Source organism: Eptesicus fuscus, chromosome 8, assembly GCF_027574615.1.
Source record: "Eptesicus fuscus isolate TK198812 chromosome 8, DD_ASM_mEF_20220401, whole genome shotgun sequence".
NCBI classification, from domain to species: Eukaryota; Metazoa; Chordata; class Mammalia; order Chiroptera; family Vespertilionidae; genus Eptesicus; species Eptesicus fuscus.
In genome coordinates this window covers 3,560,374-3,571,334 of record NC_072480.1, presented here as the reverse complement: position 1 = coordinate 3,571,334, position 10,961 = coordinate 3,560,374, and the positions used below count along the sequence as shown (strand labels likewise).

The window sequence follows — 10,961 nt, the reverse complement described above, 5'->3', positions numbered from 1 at the left end:
TTAAAAAGTACCCATAAGCTCTTACAAGGTTTTAGCATTGCCTTTTTTCCCCACCTTTCCGATTAATATTGTCACGGTGTCTCCATTTTGGTTCCATTGAATAAGTCAACATTTCACTAAGTGTTGTGTGTGCCATTACCCAAGTTTCACAAAGGAAATACAGGACCTGTATCAGTGTTATTATGTTATATAAAGCAATTTATAATCTAGCATTCTAACTTACGAGTGGTTTGTTTCTGTTCACTGCATGTATGTGATTACCTTTCCAACTATCCTTTTCACTTAGAAATGTAACAGACATACTATATATTCTCCATCAAATCACCCCCTCCTGAGGGGACGGAGGCAGAGGCCAGTTGTGGTTGAGACTTCAGTGGTAGAAGTGCTGGGTCTGTCCCTTTTGAGCTTCAAAGACTTGAGGGATTGGCTAGGGAAGCTTCCTCTCATTTTATGCCAGTTTACCCTGGCCGACCACCTTCCTGTGAAAAGTGCATGTCTCCAACAGTGGCAATTTGGATCTTGACACAGTAGAGTACATTTTCTTTCACTAGTAATATTCTTGTTTTATGATGTTTGCTTCAGTTAGAAGGGACCCTGTAGAAATCGGTACTTTATTGTGAGTTATTTTGCAAAGGAAGCACTTATCTCTAAATACCTATCCAAAATTTAACCTTGACATCAGGGCACGAACCCTCACTACAGTTGTCCCTTAGTATCTGCAGGAGGACCCCTGTGCATACTAAAGTCCTTGGATGCTCAAGTCCCTTATAGACAATGGTGGATGTATTTGCATATAACTTGTATTTGCACATAGGCCACACCAGGTCCTACACATCATTTCATTTGTATGAATTGAGCATAGTACTTGGCACATGGCAAATTCAAATTTTGATTTTTTGAGATTTCTGGGATTTTTTTTCAAATATTTTTGATCTACAGTTTGTTGAATTTGCCCATGTGAAACCTGTGGACATGGTGCCAACTGGACCAGGTACAGAGGTCCAAACTCATAACTCTTAAGTTCTTTGCTGCCAGTGATTTGCACACATCTCATTCCCACCCCCAAATACACCCCACCTGATTGTAAAGAACTGGGCTTCAGCTTTTATTTACTTTTCTTATTATATTTTTGTGTCCTTGTAATACTTAAAAGTAAAAATATAACTGTTACCTATGCATCTCCCACCAGTTTAAGAGAAACAGCCTTCAGTGTGTCCCTCCTTTTATCTCATTATTTTTCTTTCCTGTATTGGTGTTGATTGTGAGTGTGAGGACAGGAAAAGGGCCTATTTTTTCTTGCTGTAGCCTCCCACAATTTATGAGAAGCCCTAATAATTAAACTCCAAGATTGTTAGCTCCTTTTATTCAAACAACATCCCTGTTCAAACTGCAAGACAAGTTAAGCTACTTTCAAGGATACATTCTTGTATACCCCTCCTCCCTGCTATTTTCACAACTTGGGAATAATTTGCATCAAGAAATTTCTAGTTAGTAGAAAGTTCCCTTCCTCCCTCCTCTTCAAACAAGCCTCTTTGGAACATTTCATAACTTTTACTCTAAGTCTGTTTTACAGGCTTGGGAAAAATACTGATAAGACACCTCCCTAGGACATCTGACAGACTGTCTCAGCCCCATATCCCCCTCCCTTTCTTGTCACCTAGCAACAGCAGCTATTGTGGCTCCAGACACCCACTGAGCAACTGGTAAAAATAGCTTTCAGTGTTTTTAACAACCGAGGCAGGACAGAGAAAGAGCAAGAAAGCCATTCCATAGAAACAAGCAGTTCAGTTTAAAGCCATATGTCACCTCAAGGTTCTGTGTCCCCTCTATTGCAAGTTCAACCACTGGAAGAGGGACTGTCTCAGGGGCTGGAAGGTCCCAGGACCAGAACCTAACCACACAGTGGCCTTGAACTGACAGAGACCAATGCTCCAGTCAGCCCCAACTAAGAGCATCACCTATGAAGGGATGGAGCCAATGAGGGGCTACTTGCTCTGCTCTGGCTCTCTTACCAAGGCCTCTTTCTTCCATAACTGTTTGATCACCGGGGTGAATGGACATCCTCAATGTTACCCCTTCACTCTACCCCTTCAACTACAACCTTGGGAATCTCACTTTTAGTCACGTCCTTCAGAGGCTCTAGGGAGGAATACAGCCCCTCCCATTGTAAAGGAAAGAATGTGGCACTTTGAATTCAAGCAGCTGGAGGCCTGGGAGCTGCAATCCTGGGAACAAGCTGCAGGGCCTGGCCCCTCCTCCCTCAGCCTTTTCTCCAGTCTCCTAAAACTTGTCAAGGTCATGTTATCCCTGTTACAAAATTTATTAAGAAAATGACTTGAATAAGGATTGACTTTAAAATCTCACAGAATTTTTAAGATAATAAATAAATATAAATAAAATGAAGGGTTTTTGATAAAGCTTTTCAGTAATAATTATATATGCCTAAACATAGTTTTCCAAGGTCCTTAGTAACTTAAAAGTTTGAAGCATTGCTAGGTTAAATGGTACTGTAAGGGTTGCCAAAGGAGGAACACACAAGGCCAAAAGTGGTAAAGAATTATAAATTTATTAGGTCATCTGGAAAACCAGATGGATTGAGCCCCAAAATGGCATGGCACCCTGGGGAGTCAGAGATTTTAATATATATATATACATACACACACATACATATATATATATACATATATATATACACACACACACACATATATATATATATATACATATATATATATATACACACACACACATATATATATATATACACACATGTATATACATATGTGTGTATATATATATATATATATTTATATATATATATTTCAGAGAGGAAGGGAGAGGGAGAGAGAGAGATAGAAACATCAGAGATGAGAGAGAATCATTGATTGGCTGCCTCCTACATCCTCCACAATGGGGATCCAGCCCAAAACCCAGGCATATGCCCTGACCAAGAATTGAACCATGACTTCCTGGTTCATAGGTTGATGCACAACCACTGAGCCACACCAGTAGAGTGGGAGTCAGAATCCTAGGAAGGTCCAGAGGAGAAGAATAATGGTCTTAGCAAGTGAAACGTGGTCTTAAGTGAAAGAGAATGTCAGTTGTGAAGTGGTCTAAAGGTCAGTTGCCCGGGGAGGAGTGGTTGATTTAATTATTTGATCAAACCTAACAGATACAAGTTATTAAACTCTAGATATTTTTAAATAACATGAAATACTGAAACATTAATTGCTAGACAAGTTTTAAGTTTGCCTGCTTTTTAGCTTTTATTGCAGAAAGTCTATAAAGTGTACTTGGGACTATTAATATAATGTCTGGTGCTTTGTTGAAGGTGTGTTTTTTTAAAGTAAGGGTATGTTTAAAGTGCATTAAAACACTAAGGAATTCTGGTCATTTAATTTTGGATTATCATTGAAAAGTTGAAATTTCTAAGAGTTAAAAATTCAAATTAAATTGGAAAAATAATATGGTTGTGATAATAGAAGGCATAAAGTATAGAGATATATTTTTGCAGGACAAGGATTGAAATTGAATTATTTTAATGATGGTTATTTCTAAATAGCTTAAAAGGTTTGTGAAAATTGTAGAAAAGTTTGTAAAAGTTTTAAGTTTGTAGAAAAGAAAACAAACACAGGCTCCAGTCCCCTTCCTCCACCTAATTTCTCCCTAAGGACCTAGAAATGCTTTCATTATACTTTGTCATGCCTTTGTTGGTGTGGGGGAATCTACCTGTCAGCTGCTGTGGAGTAAGTCCTTTCTCAACGCAGGGCAATGCTGAGATGGAAGGATATGGAGTCACTTGCCCACACAACAGTCCCCAGGTGACACCTGTGAGTCAGGACCTGACCACCCCAGATGGCTGAAAGTACTCCTTCTCTCCTAGTATTTCTAACAACCCCACTTTTTTAAAGAGGCGATAAATTTATTTTTTTAATTAAATCTTTATTGTTGAAAATATTACATATATCCCATTTTCTTCCCCATTGACTCCTCATAGCAGGCCCTGCTCCCCACCCCAGGCCTTCACCACCCTATTGTCTGTGTCTGGGTTATGCATATATACATACAGGGTCTTTGGTTGATCACCTCCCACCCACCCACCCTCCTCTGCCTTCCCTCCACTATTCCCCACTCTGTTCCATGCTTCCATGTCTCTTGATCTACTCCATTCATCAGTTTATTTTGTTAATTAAATTCCACATAATGACAATCCCACTCTTGTCATGTCCCCGGGTTTCTAACTTTTCAGAGAGCCAAAGCAGCCCTGCCCAAGCTCTTTCCTGTTGCTTCAGTCCTTAGACTGGAGCCTAGACTTTCTTTGTTTCCACCACAGCCCTTAACACTTTCATTGAAAATCTCAACAGGTCTTCCTGCTTGGTATCTGGGAACTTCTCTTCCCTTTCCTAGCCTTCTTAAAAGTCATCAAAAGCAAATGAAAAATCTTATGTCCTCTCTTTAAAATTAGTAATTTGAATCATGTCTTTATGTATTTATCTATATATCATACTAGTATGTGGTGTATTTTCTGCCACTGGATGGCACTACTAGGATATATCTTGTTGGCCTATAATCCTATGGTCTAGACATAATATTTAATATTAAACCCAGTTTAATTAATATATTTTAAAAGTTATTACCATAAAACTATACATTTATTTTACCTAGATTTACAAAAGACTTATAATCTTTTGGTTAAGTATATTTCCCAAAGTTTACATTTCAAAAGACTTTTTTTAACAGAGAAATGACTGAGTTATTACAATGGGCCCTGAAATACCGCAAGGATTTATTTTTATAACCGGACAACCAAGGGGTCCTGGCTGCCTGTCACTACTTCAGCCAATTGGGCAGAGACAGGATTGAATCATATATGAGTGTTTATTCCAATAATGCCTGCGATATGGAGAGCAGCAGGTCATCCACAAAAATCTGCTCTGCACCCCACCATAAGCCAACTGCTTATATTGGGTAGAAGGATGAAGATTACATGGGGAAGTAGGAATTACAGGCATGGGAAAGTAGGCACGGGATAATTATTACAGGTTACAAGATATGCAGACTGGAGGAAAGGGGGGTCGCAGGAGGGTGGGAGCCTCTGGGACCAAATTGCAGGTAATAGGGGCTGGGGGTTGTAAAGAGCAGGTGCCTCCTGGACTAGATTATTTCGTCCACAAGGTTGTAAATCTTCCCATAATGAGAGGCAGTTCTCAGAAGGAGGATGGACTGCATTCCGATGTTAGCTCCCATGTCCCAGGGTGTACAACTCTTGGCGAGGTTAGAATGTGCTTTCTCTAATCAGAACAGAACCATCATGGTTAACAGAACATGATTAATATTTCTTATAGTTAGTTTCCAATGTTCTATTTCTATCCCAAACATTTCCAACTGCTTTTTCTATCATCTCATATCTATGAGATTAGTTTTAGATGAAAAAAATCTCATCCTGTTGGACTGCGTTTGCTTCTGCCTTGACAGCAGTTCCCAGGGATGGAATACTGGAATACAGTGAATGCAGGATCTTGGGAGATGGTTTCGCAAGTTTGTTGAATGTTGTTTTCTGTTAATTGAGAATTGTCAGAAAGATTACAACAGTACATTCCTTAAAATTCCTCACAACCATGGTTGTGCCACAACAACAAATAATCTATTGTTGCCCCATTCTGTAGAACTGTCTCCCTGACCTGATTTAGCTCTTGATTTATCCCATGTATAGCCTTGGAAGTGGCATTCAGGGCTTTTACCATGCTACAAGCCAGCCGGGCCATGGCTACATTAAGGGAGCCTACCATTGCCTGCATAACAAAAATGGTTAAAGGAATATATTCAGCAGGGCTCCACAGGCGATCATTGTTGCAGTCGGCATGAGAAGGTCTCCTTTGGTTCAGATCTTGTGATGTTTCTGAAGCATAAAGACAGTCAGTCATCCTAAGGAACAAGGCCCCCTGGTGCTGTTGGCAGGGATATATGAATATGCAGTTACCCCACATATCAGAAATCAACCAGCCGGCAGCTTAGTATGTCCATTACTATAAGGGAGGATAAAATTATCAGAACAATTCATATTATAGTTATTAGATACTGAAAGACAATATCTAGAACACCCAGTAAAAGACATTTGCTACAGGGAATGACTGCAGCAACCTTTAGAGAAAACATCCCTACATCCTTTTCCCAGACAGTGGGTCCCAACGTATAAAGGTCCCGGTATGTGACTTCCCAAAATGAATGGAATAATTCTATGTATTAGCAATAGGTGTCTCAGCTCCTGCTAGGCAAAATGTGAAGGTCCATTCTGCACAGGTTCCTCCACTGCCCGCTTCAGAGCAGTTGGAGTGGTGAGGGGCACGTCTCAGTCCCGTCCACTTCTCCTCCGGTTGGCCCATTGTCCTTGCTCTGCTCATGTCTGTCTAACTGCCTGCCACATTCCCCCTCAAGGATCTTGGCTCTAAACTCTTTCAGAGAAAAGGGGCATAGGGTCACTTCTGTAGTTGCTTCAAGCTGAAGAGGGTTGAAGATTTCTTTCAGAGCTAAGAGATCCTTGCTCTCTGTCAGAGGGACGATAGGCCCGAGTATGAAAAGTGTCTAGAGGGGGTATTCCCTGAAAACAAGGAATCTAGTAATCTGGTGGAGATAAACTGTGTTATAAATTTTAATATTATTGGGATAAGAGCTAGAGATAAATTCAGGATCCAGTTCATAGGTGAAAAAATATAAAATAAAGTTTTGTGTTATAGAGCCTACTAAAACACAATTTTCCCCCTAAAATCTCCCTCATCTTTATTAAGGATCCAAATTAAGACCAATTTACTTACTGTATTAAGTCTAGTTTCACTTTGTCCTGATTGTTTGCATGAATACAATAAGAATAGCATCATATAGGCTTTTTAAAAAAAAATCTGCTTTGCTGTAAGCTCATGATTGAGCTTTAATTGGCCCATCAGGGCAAAGAAGCTGAGCCACCTAGCTGCCACCAGGTTTGTCTGCAATACCTGTAGACTTGGGCGAATTCCCCACCTTCTTAAAGTTTCCAAAATGCCCTGAGGTTCTTTCCATGCCATCTTTCAGGAAAGCAACCTACATTCCTTACCTGGAAAGACTGCCATGAATCATGTGACCAAGCAAGGTACCAGGCTATTTCTCCAAGGCACTCACAATGGCTTCAAAATCAGTCTTCATTTCTTAAAGCTTTCTGGTGATATCCAGAGACTGGGCATAACCCTTTCAGACATGACCTTCCAGTCAAAGTCTTGGTTAATATAACCACAATTAGAAACTGGTTTTATTGAATTCATGCAAAGAATCCTGTTGCCATGCCTTACTTATTAAGAACTAGAGGCCCAGTGCATGAAATTAATGCACTTGGGGAAGTCCCTCAGCCCAGCCTGCACCCTCTCACAGTCCGGGAGCCCTTGAGGGATGTCTGACTGCTGGCTTAGGCCTATCAGTCGGACATCTCTAGCCCTGCCATGGAGGCAGGAAAGGCTTCCGCCACTGCCACTGCATTCGCCAGCTGTGAGCTCAGCTTCCTGCTGACCAGTGCTCTCCCTGTGGGAGGGCAATGACCATCAGGGGGCAGCTCCTGCATTGAGCCTCTGCGCCCTGGTGGTCAGTGCATATCATAGCAAGTGGTTGAGTGGCCTTAGCATATCATTAGCATATTATACTTTAATTGGTTGAATGGATGACCGGACACTTAGCATATTAGGCTTTTATTATATAGGACTGCCAAATTCTGGAGGGATCAGGTAGGGAGTAAAATATATATAATTTACCAAATTGCTTTAAGAAAAGAAACAAGTTTCCTTATGTCTGAAAAATAAAAGGATTAAAAATTACCAAATGCTTCCAAAAAAGGTTATAAAATCTATATAATTATTTTCAGTTCATTCAGTCCCACAATCAATTTTTTTTGTTTCTCCTGATTTTTCCTTCCAGTACTTCTATAAATTCAGATACTCTATAGAGTTCTAATAATTTTCATCCAGTTCAATGGAGATGATCTGAAAATGTCAGAGTCTTTTCCATGGATCCCTCAGAAGATGTAACATTTTTCTAAATGCATTATAATAAAACTTCTAAATGACAAGAAGAAATTTAAAATGACATGGTTATGAATTTGATTATAATGCAAATGACATGGAATCTTGTCCTTTCTGCAAAACACAATATTCCAGAATAACAATTAGAGTTATAAGTGAAAGTATATCAGAGTTATTATTTCTTTTATTTGACAAAGCTTCCCAGGTACCCTAAGTATAAAATTTTTCCTTCATAAGGAGAGAAAATAAATCCTTAAGGCATTCCAGGACCTATTGGAATAACCTAAAGCCAATTCTAGGTAAAAAAATGTTTCTTAAAATTCAAACCCTAGGAAGGTTGTCAAATTTATTTACCAAAAGATTATATATCATCCTTATTATTATGAAACAGTATTAGATTATTCATTCATTCAAAGTGACAAAAGGGTATTAAACACAAACATAGGCTAGCAAAACTTCAGTTCTTACATTTAAGATAACCTTTTTAAAACATGTACCTTATTAATATATAACAATTTCAATAATTTATAGAACTTTTGCTTCCTGGGCAAAATCAGGAAAGACTTTTTTCCCCTTTTAACAAACTAGAAAAGACTAAATAAAGTCTGCATTAGCTTGCTTTAGATTCATTTACTTAATTAAATCTATTATTCAGATTACCTATAATTTCCTTTTTAAGATTTCTCTTCACAACTCTTCCATAACTTTCACAAAGCTTTCTACAACATTCACAAACCGTCTTACTCATTTAGAAACAACCAGCTTGAAACTCACTTTTTTTTCCTTCAAAAATGCATCTCCATGCCTCATGTCTTCTATTACCAAAACTATATAATTTCTTTCCAATGAGTTAGAAATCTTAACTCTTAGGAACCTTAATTTTTAGGTGACCAACAAAAAGTCAGAAGTTAGCATTCTTTAGATTGGCAAATACATTCACTAACAGTATTAGGTGTATTTTCTAGCTTTTCTGTAATAAAAGGTCAAAAGTAGGCAAACAAATTAATATTTCAGTATCCATTTATTTCAAAAAATCTAATAATTTCTACTATTTAAATCAGAACTCCAAAGTTTTACGTTACCAAGGACTTTACTTTTTTTTCTTTACAGTGTGGGAGTGGCCCCTGCCAAAGGTCACTTCTATAGCTCAAGCCCTTCTAGGAGAAAAACTTGGGAGTTTTAAAAGGTTTACCTATATAATAAAAGCATAATATGTAAATTGACTAAATGGCCAAACAGCGGAATGACCATCTGGATGACCATCCGGGACCAAACTATGACACCCAATGGCACCAGGCCAGCCAAGGCGGGAGGGATGCAATTGTTCGGGGCCCGACCATTGCCCCATGATCGCCCCGCAGAGGGAGGCCCAGGCCACCAGCCAGCAGGGCTATCAATTGGGGGGCTCCATGATCGCCCCACAGAAGGAGGCCCAGGCCACCAGCAAGCTGTGGTGGGTGGGCGGGGCCTCCCTCTGCGAGGGAAGCCCAAGGCCCAGGTGCCGGAGGGAAGCCGGTACCAGCAGCCAGGGGAGGAAAGGCCTACTCTTGCACAACCCACACAAGAGCTTCACACCATGTGTTCCCTAACACTAATCTCCTCTTGTTCCCAGTTAAGAGGATATTTAATAGTGAGGCCAAGTAGTATTTCAGTAAAATACCCTTTTTCTTTTTCTTCATTGGCAGGTAAGTGTAAGTAGTCCAATACCCCAAGATCCATCCCAATAGAGTATTTTTGGGGGGATTGAGCCACCAGCACCCATCATTGAACAATTTAAGCAAGATTAGAGGCAAAGTTACACCAGGCAAAAACCACCCTAATATACAATATTTACAAGTGCACACAACCCACAGACAAGAACCTCACACCATACTCCTTGTCTTTCCAGCCACAGAAACCTCAGAATGCCCTGCATTCACACACACACACACACACACACACACACATACACACACACACACACGTAGAGCAATGTCTCTTGTCCCAGAGTGGATCAGATTGAGGGCTTGGAGACCAGGCAAGGACCACTGGAGGTCCCTTGCCACCCTGACCTGATCATGCTCACCCAGCAAATGCATATCTTTAACCCAGACGAGAGCAGCCAGTGCTTCTCATGCCATACAAACATGCTTGATTTCTCCTTCTGTCATATAGAAATGATAGATTCAACTTACATTTTAGGTGAGATGATGGGGATTGCTGAGGCTGTAACAGGGACTCAAAACAGGAAAATTCCTGGCAGTGTTGCAAATGTAAGAGTCCAGGCCTCAGCCCCAGGAATCTTCAGTCCAGGCAGCAAGTGGGATCCCTGGTACTCACCCCAGAGGAGTCCCTTGCTTATGTCTCACCAGAGTTGCCAGATTATGTAAATGGACAACCAAGGGGTCTGAGCTGCCTGTCACTACTTCAACCAATTATGCAGAGACAGGGTTGTATCATATACGAAGGTTTGTTCCAATACTGCCGGCAGTATGGGAGAGCAGAACGTCATCCACAAAAATCTGCTCTGCACCCCACCATAAGCCAGCTGCTTATATTGGGTATAAGGACAAAGATTACATGGGTAAGTAGGAATTATAGGCATGGGAAAGTAGACATGGGATAATCATTATGGGTTACAAGACATGCAGGCTGCAGGGGCGGGGGAGGAGGGGCGCAGGAGGGTGGGAGCCTCTGGGACCAAATTACAGGTAATAGGGGCTGGGAGTTGTAGATTATTTCGTCCACAAGGTTGTAAATCTTTCCATAATGATAGGCAGTTCTCAGAAGGAGGATGGACTGCATTCCGATGTTAGCTCCCATGTCCCAGGGTGTACAACTCTTGGTGAGGTTAGAATGTGCTTTTTCTCATCAGAACAGAACCATCAAGAGTTAACAGTATGATTAATATTTCTTATAATTAGTTCCCAATATTCTATTTCT

At 40.3% G+C, this 10,961-nt stretch overlaps 1 long non-coding RNA gene across 1 annotated transcript in view; it reads right to left on the bottom strand.

Annotated features, from left to right (window-relative positions):
• Nucleotides 1–5,378: 5,378 nt before the first annotated feature.
• Nucleotides 5,379–10,961, bottom strand: part of LOC129150027 (uncharacterized) — a 52,250-nt gene continuing 46,667 nt past the window's right edge. Inside the window, exon 3 of the long non-coding RNA XR_008556811.1 lies at nt 5,379–5,557. This is a non-coding gene — a long non-coding RNA (uncharacterized LOC129150027). The remainder of the gene's footprint in view (nt 5,558–10,961) is intronic.